At 43.5% G+C, this 25,965-nt stretch overlaps 1 long non-coding RNA gene across 1 annotated transcript in view; it reads left to right on the forward strand.

Annotated features, from left to right (window-relative positions):
* Positions 1-543: 543 nt before the first annotated feature.
* Positions 544-25,965, forward strand: part of LOC146871953 (uncharacterized) — a 57,634-nt gene continuing 32,212 nt past the window's right edge. The window contains exon 1 of the long non-coding RNA XR_014959633.1: positions 544-625. This is a non-coding gene — a long non-coding RNA (uncharacterized LOC146871953). The remainder of the gene's footprint in view (positions 626-25,965) is intronic.

Here is a 25,965-nt window from a genome sequence, read left to right on the forward strand (position 1 = left end):
CCTCTGCTCTCACCGACGATGCTCTGGCCCTGGGATGTCATGTAACGCTGCCGCTTCGTGGCAGGATGAACTCCTGGCTTAGTTAATACCTTTCTAGACACAGAGGATATTGTGGCGCAATAAGATAGTGAATCTTAAGCAGGAAGTGAAACCATCTCGCTCGGCGAGAGTCTCAGTACATACAACAGTAGGAGGGAGCATCAAAATTAAATGTTTCAAAAAGGACTTCCTTTTACAAACATTTGATGTTAAACATGTGAAACTATAAACAGAGGTTGGCTATCCCCAGGGTTGCGGGCGGCTGCCTCTCAGGGTGGCCCGCATAGTGCACAACTGTTGAAATAATGCCGTGAGAGCCACGTCAGGAAAAGCTCTGAATGCTTTTAATGGTGTGTGTGCGCAGGCCGTGCACACTTTCAGCGCCACGCCCACGCCGCCACCACCCCTGACGTACGAAGAGCGCAGATCATTGGTCAGACCAAATGATCTGCGTTGCCTCCCTCCCCATGTTCGCCTGCCGCTGGCGGTGTGAAACAAAGGAACATCGGAGATGCAGCCAGCAGCATAAAAGTTAGTTCCCAATTCCCCCGCCGAAAAGCGCTTCAAGGCCTCGTCAAGGATAGTAGTAAGAGCTACACAAATGCAATTACAATTTGTTTCTAGGGGTGGGTGAAGATGTAAAATGTTCCTATTCAAACTTTGTAAAGTTTTGTTCTCAAAACTCGAAAAACCTCCATATCGATCACAGATTTTGCCATGGTGTATCTCGGTTTTAAATCACTATAAAAACTTGTAAAAGTAGAATTTGTGGGTTACAGCACCCGCTACTAAAATTGTCAGCAATTCTTCGCTGAATTTGAGTGAATCTATGCAGTCCGTCGTTTAAAAAAAATATTTGTCGACTTAATTATAATAATGCACATATTTGACTTCTACGGCAGCTGCTTCCCTAACAAACCGTCAATCTTCGAACTGCCCACTCTTATGTCGAACTTAATAGGTTATTCAAACAATTCGGCTGTGAAGGTCAAAGAAATTGTTTATTGCTAGGCCAAGCCTAAAAAACAGAACCGCAAACAAATTAGCAAGCATAGCTAAAACCACCTTTTACTTTCCATCATCGCACAAAATGACAACATTCAGGTTGGTGTAAACAGGAAAGACCACGGGTTTATGAGGGAAGAAGAGCGGAGCCGTGTCCTTTATCTCTTACGCTTCATTTTTGAATAATAAAGACAATTTTAGCATGAAACTTGCATTGCCTGTCCCATTCCCCTCCGACCTCTCTTGAGGTTCTATTTCCTTCAAGATACTCTTGTTTTCCTCTTAACAGTCAACCAACATTTCTTATTCCCCAATGCTTCCCAGTTACCCCAAACGCAGGCTATATAAGGCCTTCACTGGTGTCTCTCCCTGACCTTGTCACCATGCAGTCTGACATGGCGCAAGAAAGGCTCAAAGATGACTTCATGCTGTTCTCCGGTAAGTGGTTTTGGGACATGTGACCTAGAGATTTTGTCATGGACATTGGCGCTGGGAGGCCTGGATTCGAATCCCGGCTTTCTCACTGGATCACCAAACGGTGTGATTCTGGTTAATAACTGTACCTGTCAACATTTGAAGTGCTTAGAAACAAGGAGAACACTGTTATGAGTGGTACATATTAAATAAAAGACGGCAATGTCCCTTACGATCGTCTTAGAAACCCTTACAGATGATTCCGTTCCCAACATTTTGATTGAAGAGGGCGTTTGAAAGTGGATGATGCCAAAAGCCATCATCGAACTAAGATACAATCTGGAACAGATTTTGTTAATGATGCAGACCTTGGCGAACAGAATTGGATGCTTAATTTGCTATTCGAAGATCCATTTTGAACAACCACAAAACATTATTTCTTGTGATTTGGTATAAAGCAATTAAAAGAAAGTGCGTCATACCTATTTCTCTGTAAATTTGGTGCACGACAGCCTGATATTATATCTGGGTGACGCGCACAGAAAGCCTTTTGTATTTTCATCACTCACCCTGACATCTGCCGTGAGGGGAACGGCCAGCAAGGGGGCGATTCCAGACTTTTTTGCCAGTAATCACCCAGCCCGCCGTGAGGGGAACGGCCGCTCGGGACTCCATTGACCAGCATTCCAGTGCCCACCTCAGGCGCTTGCCTTAGCCGTCATCAGGCAGCGCTAGAGGGAGCATAAAAGACCTGTATGCTCTCCGCAGCGCGGGACGCGCACAGAAAGCCTTTTGTATTTTCTTCACTCACCCTGACATCTGCCGTGAGGGGAACGGCCAGCAAGGGGGCGAATTCAGACTTTTTTGCCAGTAATCACCCAGCCCGCCGTGAGGGGAACGGCCGCTCGGGACTCCATTGACCAGCATTCCAGTGCCCACCTCAGGCGCTTGCCTTAGCCGTCATCAGGCAGCGCCAGAGGGAGCATAAAAGACCTGTTTGCTCTCCGCAGCGCGGAACGCGCAAAGAAAGCCTTTTGTATTTTCATCACTCACCCTGACATCTGCCGTGAGGGGAACGGCCAGCAAGGGGGCGAATCCAGACTTTTTTGCCAGTAATCACCCAGCCCGCCGTGAGGGGAACGGCCGCTCGGGACTCCATTGACCAGCATTCCAGTGCCCACCTCAGGCGCTTGCCTTAGCCGTCATCAGGCAGCGCCAGAGGGAGCATAAAAGACCTGTTTACTCTCCGCAGTGCGGGACGCGCGCGGGCAGCGCCTGGGCGAAGGGCGGGCCCGTCGGTGACCGGAGGAGGCCGGGCAGGGCTAGGACTCTTGGCTGCATTTTTTCGTCCTACCTGTTGAAGGTATTGTGACACCAAATGGCTCTGTAAGGCATAAGGACCCCAACGAACTCTGTTGTTCTAGGAGGTGCATTCCCTGACACAGGAGTTATATAATTATACATGATTATCGCAGAGTCGGTGTAGTCGGTAAGAGCCCACGCTGTGTTTTAGCCATCTGTAAGCAAGGGCCCTGTACTGATTTATACTGATTCTCAGGACGTGGGTAAGAGAATATAAACCTGAAACATCATGGGGAAGAGGAAAACCTCTTCTATTGCTTCCTCTACTGCAAATAAGAAAAAACTAAGTAAGGAAGGGGGAGGGCCTTGCCTGTCACTATTGACCTATTTGACAGGTGCTATGGGTGCAATAGAAAAACAAATTTTAACGGTAGAAGAAGCTATGAAACCTGATAAAACTGCTCCTGACGAGGGCCTGGGCCCGATTTTACCGGTTAGTGATAAAGGAGTAACTGACCCTTCGGTGGACCCATTAACGGACAAGCTTATTGGGACAGGCAGAAGTAATGGTTGTGTGGCGAACATCCCCGACCATACTATTGATAGCGATTCAGAGAGTGACCCTCAACCACCCTCGAAGCGCCCCAGAAATCCTGATCCTATATGTAAAAAGAGTAAGGAAATAGGTATAAAGAACAAGACAAATGTGGCCTTAACACAAAAAAGGTCTTCAAAAAAGGTTAAGGCAACCGCTGCGAACAAACATACTGGGGGGGACCTAGCGATAGACAGCTATGGTGACTTAATGCAGAGTGAAGTACTAGATCTGAAAAACAAGTTTAATGCTCTAGACAGCTTTTTAAGGGATTCTTTAACTGACTTAATAAGTAGGGTGGGAGAAATGGAAAAAGTATTGTTAAAATGTAACAAATGTGAGCTCCTATCTGAATCTAAGGATACTCAGAATAACAGCAAAATAAATACTAATCCTGCCACCCAGTCAAATATCCCTATCCTGAGTGAACATTTGCCAGCTGGTGAAAACGTTACTAGGACGTATTATAATCCAACTGACCAGAGCAGGCTTAAAACCGATTCGAAGGAGGGGCCTATGGAGGGGGACAAAAGGGGACACGTGGCTGACGTGGCATCTGAGAACTTGAACATACATATAGATCTACCCCCTGCATCAACACCGTATACAATAATACTAGCTAATGTCCCCAGATTGCAACATGGAACGAGTGAAACCTGTGAGAGTTTAAGAAATAAATCGATATCTTGGCTGGGGAGCAGGACTGGGTTAACCGAGAGACTTTTTCAAGAGTTCAAAATGGCAAGAAGGGTGAGGTGGGTAGGCAGGGGGACTAAGGATTTGGCAGGTGACTGTGTTATATTAAATTTCAAAACCCCCCCCAACGAATTAATTTAATCCTAAATAGGGCTGGAGGTAATCAGATTTCTGCACATCATATTAATATTGTACCACTAGGTTTTTTCTACAAACCCAGCTACCATGGCCATAATGGACAAGGTATGGATGTTCCACTGATGACACAGAAATTTATGGCTGGTGTAAGTACTCATAACCGTTTTCAGGTTTTAACAAACTTGGAAGAAGTGGACTGACTGAAGGAACCTGGTACTAACATAAATAGGCCCAACCCTAGAAGTAGCAAGGACGAATTAAGTGTGGTTAGAGCAGCCCCTGATTTCTTTACTGGGAATAATAAAATTAGGAACTATAGTGACGAGAATATTATAGGGGGAAGGGACACACTGGCTTCACATGATTATATGGGGCAAAAGGATATATTGAATCCTGTCCTGACGTATAATTATAATGAAATTGTCCCTTTAGTAGCCTGTGCAAAAATGCCACCCTCATCGCTATTATCAGGTGAAGATGCCCCATCACCACGTTTAACACGGGGGGACAGACAGCCATTACTCAATAGGGAGGAGATCTTAGATGATTGTGTAAACGATTCTGACATTGACAGCTGTAATTTTTTGTTTTGGAATGTAGCAGGACTAAAATCAAAGGCAAGAAATGTAGAATGGCATAACTTTGTACATGGGTTCGAATTTATCTGCCTACAGGAAACTTGGACAGTGGAGCCGATACACACAAATGGCTATAAAACCATACATACGCCAGCAATAACTTCACACCATGGTAGAGCTAAAGGGGGCCTATGTACCTATGTTTTGAATTTGCTGAACCTAGGTAATATCTATACGGTAGCGGAGAGCTTATATTATCACATTATTAGTCTATCTCTGGAAAAAACTCGTATAGTAATACTAGTGAACTTTTACAATAACGCGCCTCATGATCAAATAGAAAGGATTATTAAAACTATATCTGGCCATATTTATAAGATACAGTAATCCGTAAGTAGGGACCTATTGATAGTTTGGGTTGGGGATTTTAATTCTGGGCTGTGTCAACACTCAGAATCTGGGAATTGTGGCATGGTCTACGATATGGAAACAACATTTCCCCACTTCCCTCACTCAAAGTATGGTGAGAGTCTAAATGATATAGCGTCTGATTTCGATTTGGGCTTTGCGAATACCCTGTGTTCTCCTCCTGTCGCGTTTGGTCCAACTTTCAATGGTCGCGGAATCTTCTCCACAATTGATTTTATTATGGTTACTAATAGGCACCGTTCGAGAATCTCTAGTTTTTATATACATAAGATTGCTATAAGCGCCCACTTCCCCCAGAGTGTAGGTATTTTACTGTCTAGAAATGAAGGTATGAGATCTAAAAGCCCTAATCCCATATTAGGGGATATTTGTCTTTCAAGGCAAAATGGTTTTGCCTTAAGATGGGATAAAATAGATCCAAACGAGGTAATGAATAAGGTTCTAACGAAATGTAACGATAAGATATTGGTCTGCCTGGATGAGAACTCCCCAAGCAATGAAATCATTAATGGTTTTACTGTCATCACAAATCAAATTAAGGAGGAGCTCACTGCTAAAATTAATAGGAAGAATGGTATTCAGAAGAAAGAAGGTTGGTTTGATTCTAATTGCACAAGGGCCCATAGGAATCTTAAAAATGTCCTACATATGGAAAATAAAAATAAGGTTAGGATTAGAGAGGCTCGCAAAGAGTATAATTGTGCCCTTAAAGAAGAAAGGCCCTAAAACTGGAAGCATGGTCGGCTTTACGTGAAGCCTCTCAAAGCAGAGACACTAGCGCCTTCTGGAAGGCCGTAAATGCCCCTTTTTTGATTTCAAAAGATACAGCTACAATAGAGGTGGCAATAACTGAGCAGGCGTGGATTGAGCATTTCTCTGCTCTGTAAAATGATCCTAACGTAGGACCTCAGACCATTCTCGATCAGGAGAGAGATCAAGTAAACATAGATGGTCAGGGTTTACAATTGCATTTTGAACTTAATGAGGTAAACCTTGCCATTGATAAAAGCCTGGGGGGTAAAGCCGCTGGCCCAGATGGTGTCCCAGTTGATATTTTTAAATTTAGTTTGGAAGTATGGGCCCCATTGCTGACACAAGTTTTTAATGCCTGTGGCTCCGCAGGTTTCCCTTTCACATGGTATGAATCCATCTTGGTACCCATTTTAAAAAAAGGCGACAGGTCTAACCCGGCCTGTTATCGGCCAATATCCTTGCTGGATTCTACTGTAAAAATCGTGGGTCGAGTGATTCTTAACAGATTACAGGATTGGGCGGAGGAACAGGCTGTAATAAGTGGTTTGCAATATGGTTTCCGCAAAAAGTTAGGCACAGTGGAGCAGGGCCTCAATCTTAACATCCTAATGAATAAGTATATTAAAGCCAAAAAAGGTCCCCTATACATGGCATTCGTTGACTTATCGTCAGCGTTTGACTGTGTAATTCATAATAAACTATGGCTCATACTCGAGGAGATGGGTGTGGAAGCGGTTTTGATTTCTTATCTTAGGCAGCTATATCAAGGGGCTAAGGTGCAGGTTCGCTTCGGGGTAAGGGGGGAATGCACTAGACACTTTAAAGTGAGGCGTGGCGTGAGACAAGGCTGTGTCCTTGCACCATTTCTTTTTACATTATCAATCAATCAATCAAAGACATTTATAGAGCGCACTACTCACCCGTAGGGTCTCAAGGCGCTGGGGGGAGGGGGGTGCCGTTACTGCTCGAACAGCCAGGTCTTCAGCTTCTTCCTGAAGGAGAGGTGGTCTTGGGTCAGGCGCAGGTCGGTCGGGAGGGAGTTCCAGGTCTTGGCGGCCAGGTAGGAGAAGGACCTTCCTCCTGTTGTTGCTCTTCGGATGCGGGGGACGGCGGCGAGGGCGTGGTTGGCTGATCGGAGGTGGCGTTTGGGAGCGTAGAAGTTGATTCGGTTGTTGAGGTAGCTCGGGCCTTGGTCGTGTAGGGCTTTGTGTGCGTGGGTGAGGAGGCGGAAGGTGATCCTTTTGTTGACGGGGAGCCAATGCAGGTCTCTCAGATGTCCGGAGATGTGGCTGGTTCGTGGGATGTCGAGGATGAGTCTGGCTGAGGCGTTCTGGATCCGCTGGAGTCTCTTCTGAAGCTTGGCGGTGGTACCGGCGTAGAGGGCGTTGCCGTAGTCCAGTCGACTGGTGACGAGGGCCTGGGTGACGGTCTTCCTGGTCTCGGTGGGGATCCACCAGAAGATCTTCCGTAGCATGCGTAGGATGTTGAAGCACGCCGAGGAGACGGCGTTGACTTGCCTGGTCATAGAGAGGGAGGAGTCCAGGATGAAGCCCAGGTTGCGCGCGTGGTCTGTCGGTTTGGGTGCGGAGCCCAGGGCGGGAGGCCACCAGGAGTCGTTCCTAGTTTGGAAAAGGTTTTAATACAGGAATGCAGGGACCTACCAGTAGTTGTCAAACGATCTATCCCTGCCTTATTATATGCAGACGACGCGGTCTTGATGGCACGCACCTCACAGGGATTACAAAGGGTTGTAAATAGTTTCGCAAATTTTATGTCTGAGAGGGGCTTAACTATTAATTCATCTAAAACACTCATAATAAATTGCGGGACAAGATGTATAAAGCCACGGACTATTTTTATTGATAAAAAACGGATTGAAAGCACGAAAACTTTTTCCTACCTTGGTATTTTATTTGAACGCACGGGATCCTGGGTGGAGGCAATCAAAACAAGAAGACTATTGTTTACAAGAACCCTGACTGCCCTGTCTAACTTTAGCAGGAAAATGGGCAGACGCCCGACGGTGGAACTATTAAATATATATAAAGCAAAATGTGTCTCCGTAGCTACATATGGAGCGGGTGTATGGGGGTACATGGATGTTAACCCCATCCAGGTAGTTGAAAATACTTTTTAAAGATTTTTATTGATGGTCCCAAATAGCACTTCCACTTTTATTTGCCACACAGAACTAGGGTTGACATACTTGGAAGACATTATAAAGATTCAACCGGTTCTGTTGTGGCATAGGGTTTGGACAACAGAGGAGATGAAGCTTAATTGCCTGATTATCACAGACAGTTTGGGTTTAGATGGAGTGAAACAAGTTAGATGGTCGCTTTATGTTAAAACATTCTTATACAACTTGGGTCATCAAGAATTTTATGATGAACCTTTTACCATGCTCAGGATAACAGGGAAGGACCTTAAGAAAGAGTGCTTAAGTTTTCTGAACGAACAGAGGTTATGTATAGAATTGAACAAAAAACCGGTCCAGGCGCATAACCTCATTTTAACATCCTTTAAATTGCAACCATATCTAGACTTTATAGTAGGTGATTATGACAAAATTTTTTTTAATGCGATTGCGCTTAGGTACTTTACATAGATTAATAAGCTTTCCTAATGCCAATGATTGGTCAAAAGAATTGTGTAACTGTTCATGTGATGACATGTCAGGACAATCAACCATTCATGTGGTACTTTTTTGTAAATTTTATTCAGTGCAGAGGAATTTGTGGATTGTTAAAATCACTTGGTTTGAGGCAATGCCGCCCAGCTTTTATGGTTTTACAACAGCTAGAGACAGCATTCGTGATAGCCTCTGTAACAACCTTCCTAAAAAATGTTTTTAAGTGTAGGAAATCGATCCAGATGTAAGAAGAAATGAAGCAACGTCTTTTTAATTGGCTAATTGTTTTAATCATTAATGTAAATATATTAATTTAATAATTGGGATTTGTATTTTTAGAGATGTGATACTTTGTACTTTTTGCTATAATTTTGCACATGTATGCACTAGCACTTCCCCCCCAAACATGAACGCAATGCTCCTTGGACAAATTCATAATGTTCCATTGTGCCTAGTGAAAATACGGGGTACATTGACCTCCTTATTTTAATTATTTTAAAATGTACTACATAAATTCTCTTTATGTATTCACATGAATCAGTGATGTATGTTTATTCTGTGAGTGTATTCTATAATGGTGAGATTTTCTCACACCGAATAAAGATGATTTGATTTTGATATCTGGGTGTAAAATATATATATTCTTTTTCTATGCACCTTGTCGAAACGTTTGTGGGGGGAAATCAGTATTTAAAGAAATGCACTTTTTAAAAGTTTAAATTTTTACACATTTGTACTACTATTTTTTTCAACTGAATTGTATTATTTGCAAGGAAGATGTACTGGCATGGCTGTTGTTTCTCAATAAACTGGTTTGATGATGTTGAGAGGGGTATGTTATGTAAGATCCTCTGTGTTTTAGTGCACCTGTTTTTAACAACGTTTGCAGTAACTGCAGTTTTAATTAGGCACAATATTGTTTTTTATCTAGTATGCTTAACGTGCACCTTACGTGAGGAGCTCTCCACAAGCAGTTGTAAATGTACAGATTTGTAACAGGCTTCCTACTGGGAGCTACACACCCTTCTGAGGATGCTTAGTGTAGAATGATAAGAACTTTGAAACAGGAGGCCATAGTGCTTGTCCTGAAATCCACAGTTTGTCACTTGTGGAAATCACCTGCTTTCACCCACAGTCACCTACCACCAGTAAACACTGCAAACCCCACTCACAAAGCCATTGATTGATGTAAAAGTGCAAAGAGTTTGCAGACTGTGATATAGCACTCTTACACAGATTTAATATGGAGTAATATTACCCGAGTATGGTGAAGTAGTGTGCTTGGTGCACGATTTACTAAGAGCTAACCACCTTGTAAAAGTTGATTTATTGAACAGAATAGCACATTGGATTCAACTGCACAGGCGTGCTGAAAGTATAATCGCAATGTTTGTTTAGCTTTATCAAAGACAACCTATTTAAATTCATATTTTTGCTTCTAGGCATTTTTGCGTGAACAATTGAAAATCACGGCCAACTTCTCTTTTGTGTCCTTTTATCTGTAAGTGAGGTAGGATATAGTTCTGAAAATAATCAACGTCCTATATGGCACTTTCTGTAAAGTATGCACTGAAAACTGAATGACTCAAAGCACTTTTATAAGTCGGAAGCTGGTAAGGAGTCAAAGCAGCCACATTGAAAGTCCTAAGGCCCGAGGGTGTGGAGTTTTCGGAATAATACACTACTAACAGTTAACATCATGCTTGCTGTGCAAGGAGACAAAGACGTCCAGTCAGTGTTCATTCAGCACTAGCCTCTCTACTGAGACAGAAAGGTATGCCAGTTTCAGGTGGGTACTGGGACAGGACTGCCCCCAGCTTATTGCAGCCGCACCCAAGTACTTCACAGGTCTTTAAAACATAATTTACTTGTTAATTGTGGCTTTGTTGTGTTTTCACCCCATCTTAGAGGCCCTGCATCTCCAACTAGTAAAGGGTTTTCTGGTGCAGAATCAGGCCACAATGTCTGTCTCTACAGAATGGCTCTTTTTTATGTAGCCTTGGAGGAAAGTTGTATACGATCCTCAAGGGTGGGATGGGGCGAGGGGCAGGTGACATTGTTTTTGGCTCCACCTCCTTTCCACCCTAGTGATGCCCTTAAACGAAAAAAATAAATAGGAGCACACATCAGTAACTTTGGACCTGGCGCTTTTGGTGGGGTCACTCCTAAAAAATTTGTAATTTTCGTTGTCTTGTGGCTCTGTGCACTTTACCACTGCTAACCAGTGCTAAAGTGCTTGCATGACTGTTTTGACTGGGTATCCTGGTGCATCATAAGGTCATGATTTACTATGTTTTAAAAGTGAATACAATTAAACATGTAATGAAAAATGTGTTGAAAAATGCATTGTTTTGGCCTTTCTGTCTCCCAAATTTTATTGGGGGCGAACCCCCCAAACTCCCCCTAGCAGTGGTTAATCACTGCGCTTGCTCGCTATACACCATATGGGGTCTGGTCTCACTTATACTTTGTACTCTCCGATTCACTACTCTTGTGTCTATCTTTGGTGCTCTCTGTAGGAATATCTTTGGGTACATATGACTGGGAAACCTGGTGCTCTTTAAGGTCATCATCTACTATTTACTGTGCTTTGAAAGTTAATACAATTAAATACGTAATGAAAAATGTGCTGTAAAATGCACCATTTTAGTCTGTATTTTTCCAAAATTTTCGTGGGGGGATGAACCCTCCCAACCCCCCCTAGTACTGGTTGGGCTTGCTTGCTACGCTCATTAGCTACAGGGCAAAAGGGGGCTGGGCTGGCTAAATTTGCCAGGGCTGCTTTCAGTTCCCAGTCTGACCCTGAAGTTATACTCGCTACATATTGTGCTGGATCCCGAGGGCCTCATAGCCCTACCGGCACTTTTGTGCCCCCGGAACATCACTTTTTTGACGTTCCGGTCGCGCAATTTGCCACTGCATATTTATAAGGCCACGTAAAGCCTCTTTAAGTGGCTTTTTATGGCCTTATTAAATATGTGCCCCTTTCACGCAGAAAACTACGTGAAAGGGGCGTTCCATGGGTGTTGCTTTGGGTGTTGCCACCAACACCCATAGAACCTGAAGCATTCCCAGATTTACGAGGCATGGTAAACCTGGGAATGTGTCAGAATCTAGCGCCACTCCAGGGTTGGCATTAGGGAGGCGCAACGACTCCTCGTGCTTTCATTTTTCTGCAGCACACATAGAAAAAGGAAAGCGCCTGAATGGATTGATTTCCTGCACAAAATCAATCATACCCCGCAACACAGGCACCCTTGGACCATGGTGCAAAGGTGCCTGCGATGACGAACGGCAGCCCTTTGTGCGCCGGCGCGGGAGAAAAGGACAGGAATGCGCCCAATCATATAGATACAGCGCATTCCTGTCCTCTCCTTTTGGTCTATCTATCTAATCTATCTATCTATTTTATATATATATATATATATATATATATATATATATATATTATCTACTGGCGGTCGCCAGTAGATAGTTATAGTTAGGACCCTGTTTCCATAGGAAAACCGCAACATTCTATTTGGAATAACTTTGGCGCCGGTCGACGAATCCTCGCGAAATTTTCAAAATAGGTGGGGCGCTATGCTCCGCTCCTACCCTGAAAGTCTCGGGGGAATTCGTCAAGCGGGGGCTGAGAAAAAAGGGGGGTCCCAAAACGCGTTTTTCCCATGCATTTTTCCATAGGACCTTTAGACACAGCTACAGCCCGAACGGCTGAACAGAGTTACTTGAAATTTGGCACAGAGGTAGTCCTCAGGTCAAGGAAGTGCCTTTTGTAGGTCTGGTGTAAATCTGTTCAGTAGTTCCTGAGAAAATAGCATTTAAATCAATATATATATGTGGGCGGAGCCTAACCACACATCTCATCCTGAGATCTGATTGGCTGTCAGCACTTCATCCAAGAAGTGTTGGCAGCCATCTTGGGACCAATATACATGATAGCACCTCATTAAAAAGCATTGCAGTTAATAGAAGATTTTAAGACTTTAGTTACATTATAAATCATTTGTTGATGGTACCATACTCATTTTAGGAATTGTGGTATGTTCTAAGGTGATTTCACCATGTGAAAAAGCCTTCTGCTGGGATATCATGATTGAGAGAAAAATATTTTCTCATGCTTTTACCACAGAGGTTTGGAAGGTGATCTATAAGCTAAACTGAGAGCTTATTTTCTGTAAATTCACATTATCTTTCTCAGTCATGTGAGAATGAAGTCTGACATTCTCAGTAAAACATGTACATCCAACAAGGGCAGAGACTGTCAGTTGATTCCTTTGTGTTCTACTGCAGCTTTCCAGAGTGTTCCAAAGAACTACTAGAGCGCTAACCGTCCTACTTATGATAAACGTATGGCACACCTGAAGCCATCTTGCTTGGATTAAAGTGGTAACTCTTAAAACATTTAATTTAAAAAGGAACAAAATGAGGGGGTTCATTTTTCCATAAAAAGTATGATTAGTGCTGCAGAAAGAAAAATTAGGGCACATTTTGAGTGACTTCTCAAATCCTGGCATGCAGACTGAAACATGCACTTTCAATACCAGCAGCAGTTTTCCCTGGTGAGCAGTAGCTTTACTACAGTGATCTAATGAGCAAAAAGAGTGCTAACATTCTGATTTTATGGCAAATGTGTGACACATTTGAATGCCTTCTTGATGGAATCAAAGTAAAAAACTGAAAGTATTTCCTACTGAGGAGACTGCAGTAAATGAGGAAATTAGGAAACTTCATAACAAATAAGTCTCCCAAGATGGCCACCAGAGACAAAAGAGCCCAAATGTAGCCCAAATATCACCCAGATGTAGCCCAAGTATAGCCCAATGACAGAATGTCCAAGAATGTTCTTAAAAACAACTAGAGCACTTACTGTCTTCATTATGACAAAAGTATGGCACACCTGAAGCCATCTTGATTGGAATAAACTGGTAACACTTAAAACATTTAATTTAAAAAGGAACACAATGAGGGGGTTCATTTTGCCATAGAAATTATGATTAATGCTGAAGAAAGAAAATGAGGGCACATTTTGAGTGACTTCTCAAATCCTCTTCTATTTCATTAAAAAATTCTGACATGCAGACTGAAACATGCACTTTTAATACCAGGAGCAGACTTCCATGGTGAACAGTAGTTTTACTACAGTGATCTAATGAGCAACTAGAGTGCTAACATTCAGAATTCATGGCAAATGTGTGACATATCTGAATACCTTCATGATGGAATCAAAGTAAAAAACTGAAAGCATTTCCGACTGAGGAGACTGCAGTACATGAGGAAATTAGGAAACTTCATAACAAATAAATCTCCCAAGATGGCCACCGGAGACAAAAGAGCCCAAATGTAGCCCAAAATCACCCAGATATAGCCCAAATATAGCCCAATGACAGAAGTGTGCAAAACACTTATTATTTTGTGTTTTTGCAGTGTTATATAGTGCAGACTTGTCAGGTATTGGAGTGCTTTACATGAGCATTGGTTACATCACACAAGAACAAATTCATTTTGGTTGTAGACATGGGGAGACTAAGTGATTTGACCAGAATCACAGAATGTCGAGCTGAAGCAGAAACTTCAACCTGGTTCCCCAGTTGCAAAGTCTGCAGTTCTGGAAGTAACACCACATCCTCTCCCCTAAGTGCAACATTTAATCAAGTTGTCAACTAGATAAAAAAACATAAAGATAACAAATAATTTAAAAGTGCTTTGTCGCTATTTGAAAACTCAGAAAATATGTCCTTATTTTAGTCTTTTAGAGCACTAACCATAATTTTGATGCCAATAAGACCCTCTCATATATGTAATTTCTAAAGGAATGCTCTAGGTATTACAGTTTTGATTACATCAAGATGATGTCAGGCGTTCCACACTTTTGTAATAAATATAGAATGTTAGCAATCTAGTTGTTCATTAGGATACTGTTGAGAGGCAGAGGCCAGGGGCACGGACTCTGAAAATTGAAGGCAGGTAGGAGGGTGCAAAGGCAACAATTTAACCACACTGAGCAGGCAGGAAGGGCCGTGGAAGCACAACAGACTATGGAGGGCAGTGGAAAGGGGGGCAGGGGCAACAAACCAACAATACAGGACTTGCAAGCGAGGCTGTTGGAGGGAAGATCTATTACGGGTCAAGGAAGCTAGGGGCGGTCCCCAGAGCCCCGGGAGCCACCACAGAACTGAGCAGGAGAGTGAGTCAGGGACAAAAGGGGCACCTTAATTTGAGCCGGGGTGCCTAGGAACGCTTGCTCCAAAAATGAAGAAAACAGACATATGAGACATGGAATTGGAGGCAGAATACAATGGCAGTTTAATGAGAAGATGCAACTTCAAAGAAACCGCAGAATAGAGACATAAAGTACAAAATACAGAATCCAGATAATCATACAGCTGTCATGATATTCTCTGTATCTCAATTAATGGACTGACAGAGAGAGAGAGAAAACACATCTATAAATGCATCATGAGAAACAAGTTACACCAAGGAAAATGTTACCTAGGGACACTCACATTTACTCTTAGAGCAAGCATTCCTGCAATTACAATACAACATCTTTTAAATGCAAAAGTAAAGAGAACAATGGTTAAACATAACATGACATTTCATATAGGTAAAATAGAATAAGATACTTCAAGCAAAGCAGAGCAAGACATTTTAAGCAAAGGAAGACAAGAGCTCCCAGTTCTTGGGGAAAACCTGCACAGCCTGTTAACCTACATACAGACGGCGAGGTTGTCCGTCGATATCTGTGGGTGCTCCCTTTTTATATCATTTTGTGGGCTCCTTTGCACGCTACATCTACCTACGTATGCTACCCAAAAGCTTCGTCTGCAGATTTTACCAGACATTTCGTCATTTACCCACTTAATGCTGACAATGGACTGGGTGAAAAGGTCAGTCTCTCAGGCCAATCGCTTATCGTAAGTTCCATAGAGCAAGCAGAAAATAATGGGTATTGTACAGGAATTCAATATATTCATGTATAAAATCTCCTCAGTTCTCCTAACTTGACGCTCTGCGGTTGCCACTTCCTTAAAAGCGGGAAACCTGCCCAGGAAGCAAGTACCAGTCCAGGATGCAGCCTACTGTATGTCGACAGCTTCAGGGGGATGTTGAACTTTGATACCGAGCACGGAGCACTCGGGTAGGGTGGGGGCTACCAGTTTGGAGCAGAAGGCCTCGCAGACCTGCCTTCAGACTGCTATACACTAAAATTGCAGAGCTATGGTCAATTTAACAAAGAGGCCTACATATTGAACAGAAGGGCCTACACAGGGGTTTTATGCTGGCTGAGTGGTAAGGATGTCGCTGGTCAATTTAATACGGGGACCCTCAGGACTCAAATGAACTTAATCTCCCAACTAAAAACGGACACAGGGCGTGTTTACACAATGGTGAAAGGAGGGGACGGGGCCTGAGTTAACGTGTGCAAAAACGCCCTGTGGCCTGTTTTAAGAGGTAGTTTTAATCCCCATGCCCTATTATATACTAGGGGCTTATAGAGGAGGTAAGGCTAATCACAGGGGGACCCCAACGCATAATGTTCCCTAGTGTATGTAGGTGTTTTCACTGTATTCTAAGTGTCTTTTAACATAGCACTGGCTCTAGGACTGGTTAGTCAGACTCAGTTACCACCAGTATCCGTCTGAAAAAGTTGAGGGTACAGGATGATTTTGCAACAAGGCTTCTTTCTGCTCTTCTTTTTGTTCTTTCTGCACGTTATCCTTCTTCCTGCACTTATCTTCGTATTTGAAGACTTCTGTTGCTTCTTTCTGCACTTCTTTTGTTTTTTTCTGTGCATTTTTTCTTCTTTCTTCACATGTCCTATCTCTGTAGGCATAGTTAGAAATTAGCATTTAAAAAACCTTTGAAATTAACAGAAAAAACCATAGGTTTCAGGCACGTTATAGTTAGGAATTAGCATTTAAAAAACCTCAGAAATTCACTGAAAAAACCATAGGTTTCAGGGGTGTTATAGTTAGCTGGACTTTTCACTTGTACAAAACCATTGAAATTCCCCCGTTATAGTTAGTTCAGCTAACTATAACTCGCGCGCCCGCAATGCACTGCTGATGACGTCACATATTACATCACTCATGACATGGTCAGTGACATCACTCATGACATCACTGATGACATCTCAAATGACATCACTGATGACATCACTGATGACATCATCCTTGTGATAGAGTGGCAGACCTCCTCTCACCCTAATATAACCTTTGATACACACATTCAAAAATAGAGACTAAAATTTTCAAAACAATGGACATACCAATACCAGTTACAACAACCTCTTCAGTAATTCTAAGATCCACATACACATCCACTCATTCACCAACAGTCCAATACAGTCACTCATACATGTACTCACTCATCATATGTACTCATACACCTATACATCCTGTTACACAATGCCACTCATCCATAGAGTTACTCACACACATAGTCACTCATGCTAATAAAGAATCAAACATACATTTACTTGCATATACAGTTATACACACACCACCACACTTACTTCTACGGAAACTTACACATACTTAGTCTTTTAAACAATCACTTATAGAAACACATACTTATTCATACAGGAACTCTTTCAATCTCTCACTCTCACATATACTCACATATATACACCAATAGTCACATATACTAGTTTAAAACATATGTAGTTACTCATAAAGACACTATTGAGACAGTCATTCACTCACTAACACGCCCATACACACACTCATCCACCCATACAGTCCTGCACACATACTGTGTTCAACACATACAAGCAGTGAGTCACTCATTCATGCACCTATGCACTACGTAATACCCCCACCGAACCATGCAGACACTCAGACTGATACTCAAAAAACCAACTAATAACCTATATAGACACCCATGTAGCTACTCACCAACCCATGCAGCCACTTATACACAAAGTGAGAGACTGATACAGATATTTACATATTTAAACATTACTCACTAAGCCATGTATTCACTATGATACACTTAATCAGTCAGTTACACAATCAATTTTTCAAAAACAAATCATCCATTTAGACACTTATATACCCATTTATTCTTCCATCGACCTTGAGATATACATATATAAAACATATTTAATTTTCAGAATAACACACATTCACTGGATGATGTCATCAGTGATGTCATCAGTGATGTCATTTGAGATGTCATCAGTGATGTCATGAGTGATGTCACTGACCATGTCATGAGTGATGTAATATGTGACGTCATCAGCAGTGCATTGCGGGCGCGCGAGTTATAGTTAGCTGAACTAACTATAACGGGGGAATTTCAATGGTTTTGTACAAGTGAAAAGTCCAGCTAACTATAACACCCCTGAAACCTATGGTTTTTTCAGTGAATATATATATATATATATATATATATATATATATACACACAATTTTGAATAGAAACGTAGAAAATATTCAGGATCCAGCACAAGATGCAGTCAGTATAACTATAGATATATTTTTGGGGGGGGGGGGGGGGGGGGGTTGAGAGCAGATAAATTATTCATCGGACTTGATTTTGAAATCTTTCCGAGTGGCAAAAGTCTCCAGCTTCCCCTTCTCGGCATGCTAATCTAGGAATCTCAATGTAGCAAATGATTTCTTTGGGATAGGATTCCTAACATGACTTTAAATGGCGTCTGTGAGCTCACTTGATGCTGCCACCAAGAGTGCGGTGTATTCACGTGTGTAAAACACCAGGCATCACCAATCAGCTCATGCTAGTCCTTTGTTTAAAGTGTCAGGATTTGTGACCCGTGAACAAGTGTCATTTACATTTCAAAAGCAATTTGTATGCCGAGTTTCTTGAACTCCTCCTTTTTAAGTTAAGCATGTTGAGCCCAGAACCGCGGATGTGAAGACATGTGGACGTCATGGCCAAGAGAGCCCTGCGGAGGCACGTCATTGACTGAGACAGTCTCCTTGCTAAGGATGTGACAGCGTAGTCCTTGAAAACACCACCTCATCCTACGCGGACAGTGATGGTGACTTGAGACCTACAGCTAACCTTGTTCTTCTGAGACATCCAGCAGTGTTATGCACCACCAAGACAGGGCATTACTTACTTTTTCTCTCATTATATGGCGTGCAGGTAACAATTGGCAAAACCCACTCCCTCACTATACTAAGGATAGTGTATAAGCAGCTTTGTGTTGAACTTCAGAAGGGGGCTTGGGAAATTTTGCACAGGGAAAGGTAAAAATCTTACAGCTTGTGGGAACTTGGCTCCACGCATGAAGGCTACACCAATAACTGGCAACTCATTTTTCAGATAATCTCTGAAATTAGTGGTGTAACCCAAAACATATGCCCTTCTGCAATATCTGGTGAATGCATCTTAAAATTTCACAAATGGACACTTACAGATGATGGGTGCAGGGGAATCCGTGTGAGGGCTGGGCGCTGCTAGAGGCTGCTTTGTACTGTGTTACCCCTCTGCTCATGCTTTGGTTGGATCTGTAAAGTGGTAACTACAAAAAAGAATAGCAGTATTAGTAGAGATACTTTATCCTGTTATAAGTAGGCATTAATGGGACCCAAACCAAAGTACGAGAGTACAACCATATAGTAGATAATCAGTATGTACAAAAAAGAATATTCTGTGAATCACAGAATTTACCAACAAAGGAGTTCCTCATATATCAGCAATGCAGTCACGCTCCCAGAGAGAAGGCAGGACCCAAATATATACTGTATTACACACATGGTTTCTAGCATCAACCACAAGATGAAATTCTTAGCAAGAGTACAGGAGCCAATCTCAGCTCATGAGAATTGGTAGATGCCCTTAACGAGATTCAAAAATGTCAATAGTTTTGGCTGAGTTTTTAATTTCACTCATTGCCTCTAGGTTTCACAAGACAAAGTACACACTCTTCCTCAGGAGAGCTAACTGTGTTTCTTTGTATTCTCCCTTTGTTGCGAGCTCCAAAATCATCCTAATATGAAGGGCCTGGTCCAAACTTTTCAGCCATAAGAGCAGTGCTTAATTTGTGCCTGTGGTTTTTGGGGCTCAGAACTTCTTTTTTAGGATTAGACTTTGAACCAGAGAAACAGTAAGAGAAAGGCAGAATCGGGTGAAAAGAGGAGGAAGAGAACGGTAGGAAAACTGTGACAAAGGAAAACATATGTATAAAAAAGAACCTGTAACACTGTGATGAGGAATCAGGAAGCGGAGTACGGTGGAAGAATTTTTACAAATGAAGCACTGAATAAGACACCGTTTTTGTACTGTGAACCTACTGGGCACACTTGCTAGTAGAGACAGACTCACGACTTTTAAGTGCTAGCACACTTTTTCTCTCGATTTACTTCCATTTGCTCATAATTCTAATTTGAAGAAACACTTTTTACTTTTCATAGCTGCTATGTAAAGACCACATTTAGGAAAAGATGCGTAAATGTTGGGAAAGAAGTCTCTAAATGAATTGCATTGCATTAATATTTTTCAGCACCACATCGAAAACCTTTTCTAATTTTGTTCCCCAAAATATGTTTGTACACCCCAAAGAGCCTCTATACCACTCACTGCTCTCCTAGGTGTGGAGTCACCATTTTTTTTTATCAGTATGACATATATTGTTAGCTTTTGCGTGGGCACATACAATGTGGCACATTACACTCTGAAGAGGAAGTTGAAAAAAGTATGAATATAAATGGACACAAGCCCAATATCGTGTACCAGTCGCAGTGCTTGCAGCAAAGGAAACGGTACCATGGATGAAATCCATTTGCAACCCCTTGCATTCGGCCTCAAGTGCCCTCTAAACACTGACCATATTATCCCATGGTTTCTGCTTTTACTCTTCAGTTCTTAACTCCTTCCCCACCTACTAACCGTTGCAGATTACAATTCCGTTACTTGGGCACTACAGATGTGATTCTTGAGTTGTAGAGCCCTGGAAACAGCAGCCAACTCAAGCATAAGGTAGGAGGATGCAAGAGTGGAGGTCAGAAAAGCCTGCTGCTGTCATCCATAAAATGCTGGTTTGAGCAGGATAACGCGTAACCACTCTTTGGACTGTAATGTGGATATGGAAACAAACTGGTTTTTATGCACCTGACTGCCTGGAGTTCCTGACAGGATCTTTATAAGTTGTTCTCTGTTGCACTCCAATGGAGTTTGTACTCCGTGGGTGTATAGTGTACACCCAAAGCTACCTTTTTATCATGGATGCTGCCGTTCTAACGACCAGGCCGTGATACAAGGAACAGTCCCTGAGGAACATGTGGGATACAGACCTTGTCAGTGGGGATAGTAGGCAGTCGCCTATTGGGTCTCCCTGTTTAAATGTATATAGTCGGTCATAACTTGGTCTCCTGATTCTCCACGATAGTAAGAGGAAGGTGTGTAGTGACTGGGTACATATGAGGTTGTGTACCCATGGTTGGGGTTCCACATGTATGTATGTACCTGCTAAGGTTGGCGAGAGCAACTAAGGGTTTAGTGTGAGTCATAGCTGCTGTCTCCCCCTTCACTGCTCTTTTCTATTGCTCGAGAAACCATTATTACGCTGAATGTATTTGCCTAGAAAGGAAACACTTAAGCTCGAATTGGACAAGACGAAGCCTTTGCGTCTAACTTTCCTGCACCAAGAACGTTCCAGACACCAGCCTATACCTTGAGAGAAGCAAAACCAGAACAAAAGGCTGTGGCCAATGGCATGTCCAAAGCTGCAAATCTTTGAAAAAAAGGCAGGCCGCCAGCTCTTCCCACATTCTGTATCCTGTTCTGAGCAACAAGCCAGGACCTTCAACAGCCACTGCTTGGATACAACTTGCCAGGCTCTGACCAATATAACCCCGGGAGCTAGGCAACATGGTGCAGAATCACATCTGAAGAAAAAGCAATTTTAACTGATTGGCTCCCTCCAAAGGTGTGGATCTAACTTTAAATTTGAGTAGTTAGTTGGCTTATGATACCTGCTACTGCCTTTGGATATAAGTTTACCCCATTAGCTTAATCGGAGTTCATCATTTCGCATAAAAAAGTTATGCACATCTGCACCAGGGCTGTCGAGAGCAGGTGTAGGCGCAGTGAGGTTTCGTTTGGGGTCAGTCTACTCTCTGCCTGGGCCCAAGCGATTGATCTGGTTGGGGCCAGTGCTACATACTCCTACTACGCTTCATCTCCTTTTGGTCACGCCCACCAGCTGTGGGAGAACTGCGGCTGCTACAGTGAGAGAAATGGGAGTATGGGCCCTAATTCTGCGAACCCTGACTACCCCGCACATCACTAATGTGATTCTGGAAATCTGGACCCAGTGCGCTATTGATATATGTACCCACTCCCTAGGACAGCACAGCTGGAGTGGAAGGCCTGGTTTCTGACGCTTCGCTGCACCCTAGACTGTTCCAAGTCTATAAAGAGGAACCTCTACACCATCTGTCACAGAGAACAGACCCCACACAAGGTAAACTGCAGTTTGAGCATAAGAAAGGCTACAGACAAGAGGAGGATAACTCCCTAAATATTACACAGGTGGAGAGTGCATCTGACGTCAACGATTATATGAAATAAATCCTATTGAATATAAAGACAAGTCGTAAGGCCATAGATGGTAACATTTGACACCCATACTATCAGAACAGACCAGATGAAGGAGAGGCTTGACAAACAAAATGGTAGGATAGACATGGCAGAGCGACACACATCCGATTTAGATGATGTCACTCCTCCAGCGAGACTGTACCATCATGGAAAAGTGCTCTCTTTGATTACAGCCAAAACAGAAGACTTTGAAGCATATTCAGGGCAACGATAGTCGCATATCCAAAATTACAAATATGGGAAACCTTGTTCATACAGAGCTTGTGTGTTGAGGTCTTTGGCACATCATGCTTCTCGGAGATCTATGTACTTGGGCAAGAACAATGCACCCTGTCTCAGCAGCTGCCACGGGGCATGCACGCTAGGCTCCTCATCACCCATGTATTAACTATTGGGACCACGACATTGTTCTAAGACTAGCCATGGAATATTTGCCAAGATGGCTGCCGAGTGGAAGAGCCTGTGAGAGGCTCCCAGGCTGGGGATCACTTCCGTGTAAATCTTTGCACTAGTCAATCCTGGCACAAACACTCTGCTACACCTCAAACCCAAATGCACCTCAACCGGAACATTACAGCAGGAGGCTGAATCGATGAATAACACCTATGGAAATACCCCTAGCCAATCCTCTTTCCACAAGATCCCAGTTGACCTCAGCTCGAACAGGAGCACAAACACCTCTCTTCCTCCTAGGCCGCCCTCCCAACTAACCACCATCCAACCCAATCATCCCAAGCCAAAACCTGCACCCTCGCCTGCAGCATGCTTATAAACTGCCGATCAGCAATCAAGCATGCCACTGATATAGCTGATACCATCTTACAACATAACACAGACATCTGCTTTCTAACTGAAACCTGGCTAAATGAGCACTTATCACCTTACATCAACCTCATCTTCCCACCAGGCTTCTCAATCATTTGCAGCAACCACAAAGGGGGCAGGGGTGGCAGAGAAGCCATTTTACACAATAGTGATCTCTGATTAGCTCCCTTCAGCACTGCCCAACACCCTACCTTTAAATATCAAGGAGTCCAACTCTCCACAAAATGACTAAATCCCATCAAATCCCACATCATCCACCACCCTCCTGGCAAAAATTCACAATTCCTCGAAGGCCTAGCTGGCTTAAGAGAGCAAATCACACTAAAAGACAGCACAGACATTATATTAGGAGACCTAAACCTGCACCTGAACAACACTAAAGACCCCACAATACAAGCCCTGTCCACCCTCCTGGAAGCAAACGAATACCACAACACTGCAACATGCAAACGCACAACAAGGGCAACACCCTTGACACAATCATCGCCAAGCACAATATACTGTCCCAGCGCTCTTTCCTATCATTTGGCTGGTCAGTTCACTATCAAATTCTCTTCGATCTCAAATCTATCCACCATCACTCTGGCCAATGTAGCCGTTCCAAGCGATGGGTAAGAAACATCCACCAAATCCCCCTAAAGGAGCTTGAAGCATTAGTCAGTACCCAAATCCTACCTCCTCCCAACCTAACACCTGCCAAGGACCTCACCACCCACTAAAACACAAAAATGACAGAACTTGTGGAAACAATTGCCACCCTGAAACTCGAAAAATCCTCTCCAGATCTTGGTTCAACAAAGACCTGAACAATGAAAGGTGACGTCTCCGATTATCTGAAAGAAACTGGAGACAACAACCTTCAGAATCTAACCTCTCGATCCTCCAGGCTGAATGTCTAAAATACAACAAACACCTCTTCAAAGAAAAATCTGCCTTTTTCCGAGATCAACTTGACCGGTCTAAGAACAGACCAAAAGACCTATTCAACAACATCAAACAGCAAACTCCTCCTTCTCCCAGCATTCAATCAACATCTATTCAGAGCGCTGTGAAGAATTTGTCACATTTTTTCTGTAAAAATATCGAAAATTAAATTATCTTTTGAGCTACCCACCTCCCCACACTGCACTAAATATGCCCCCTGCAGAAAGGGGTCACCCATAATCCTAACATCATTGAATGGATGCCTCCCCCTCTTTTCAACACAGCTCAACAACCTTCTCCCCATTCAATTGAAAAACTACGCATCCTGGTCTAAGTTTAGCCCCACTCCTGAAGATGAAGTCCTAAAATTATTCTTCAGCATGAAGCCGGCATCTCACTTATCTGACCCCCTCCCTGCTGCAATGGTGAAAAACCTCAGGCACATAATTTCTCCGATTTGGACCAAAATCATCAACTCTTCCCAACTCCTCCAGACTCTGCTTCCATGAAGGAATGAAGGACGTCATAGCCTGGATGAAAGACAGCTGCCTGAAGCTAAACTTAGAGAAGACCGAAGTCCTCATCCTTGGACCCTGCACCTCCGCCTGGGACAACACCTGGTGGCCCTCCGCCCTCGGGAACCCACCCACCCCTACTGACCACGCACGAAACCTCAACATCATCCTCGACCCCTCCATCTCCATGAACAGCCAGATCAACGCCGTCACCTCCACCAGTTTCAACTGACTGCGCATCCTCCGCAAGACCATCAAATGGATCCCCCCCGAATGCAGAAGGACCGTCACCCACGCACTCATAACCAGCAGACTGTACTACGGCAACGCCCTATACGCCGGAAGCAACAGAACTCTTCTACACAAACTCCAAACCATCCAGAACGCCGCAGCGAGACTCGTACTCGGGACACCACGTCACAAACACATGACCCAACACCTACGAGACCTCCACTGGCTCCCTGTCAAGAAGAGGGTCACCTCCAAACTCCTCACCCACGCCTACAAATCCCTCAAGAACACCGGACCCAAATACCTCAACAAAAGAGTCTCCTACCACGTACCCAGGAGGAACCTCCGCTCCGCCGACCTCGCCCTGGCAGAGGTCCCCCGCACCTGCAGAAAAAAAGCAGGCGGGAGAGCTTTCTTCTACATCACAGCCAAGACCTGGAACGAGCTCCCTGTGAACATCAGACGCTCCTCAACAATGCACACGGTCAGGAAGGACATCAAGACCTAGCTCTTCAACTGATCCAGAGCTGCTCCCCCCCTCCCCTAGCGCCTTGAGACCATCACGGGTGAGTAGCACACTTTACAAACCCCCCTGATTGACTGATATCAAGCAGCTCTATGCCAGTTCCCCTCAAACTCGGCCAAGTCACCCTCCTCCTCAAAAATCTGGATACCGACAAGAACTACCTTAATAACTACAGACCTATAACCAACCTCCTCACCAAAACCATCGAAAAATTAGTGCTTGCTCAACTCAACAACCACATCGAAAAATACAACCTGCTTGACACCTTCCAATCAAAATTTAGGAAAGGCTGCAGTACAGATACTGCTATACTTAACATTATAGACAACCTACACAGATCTTTGGACAATGGCGAGGCCTGCCTCCTAGTCCTCCTAGACTTGTCGGCCGCGTTTGACACTGTTAACCACGGCATCCTCCTAAACACCTTCTCACAGCAGGCAGGCATTATCTGGACTGTCCTTCAGTCGTTCAACTCCTTCCTAACCCAACGCTCGCAGCTGATCAAGCTCAACAACTCAACCTCAAAAACAACACCAGTCTCTGAAGGAGTCCCTCAAGGTCAATACGGTCTCCCACACTATTCAACCTCTATATGAAACCCCTTGCATTGATCTTGAAGCAAGCTAGAATAGCCTACCATCTAGATGCAGATGACACCCAACTCTACATGAAAATTGCATCCGTCAAAGACACCCAACACCTAAATAACACTCTCCTCAGTTCAAGCCTGGCTGTCCAGCCACCACCTCAAACTCAACCCCAGCAAAACTGAACTCTTTCTCATT

The sequence above is a fragment of the Triturus cristatus genome, chromosome 1_1 (genome assembly GCF_964204655.1).
Source record: "Triturus cristatus chromosome 1_1, aTriCri1.1, whole genome shotgun sequence".
Lineage (NCBI taxonomy): Eukaryota > Metazoa > Chordata > Amphibia > Caudata > Salamandridae > Triturus > Triturus cristatus.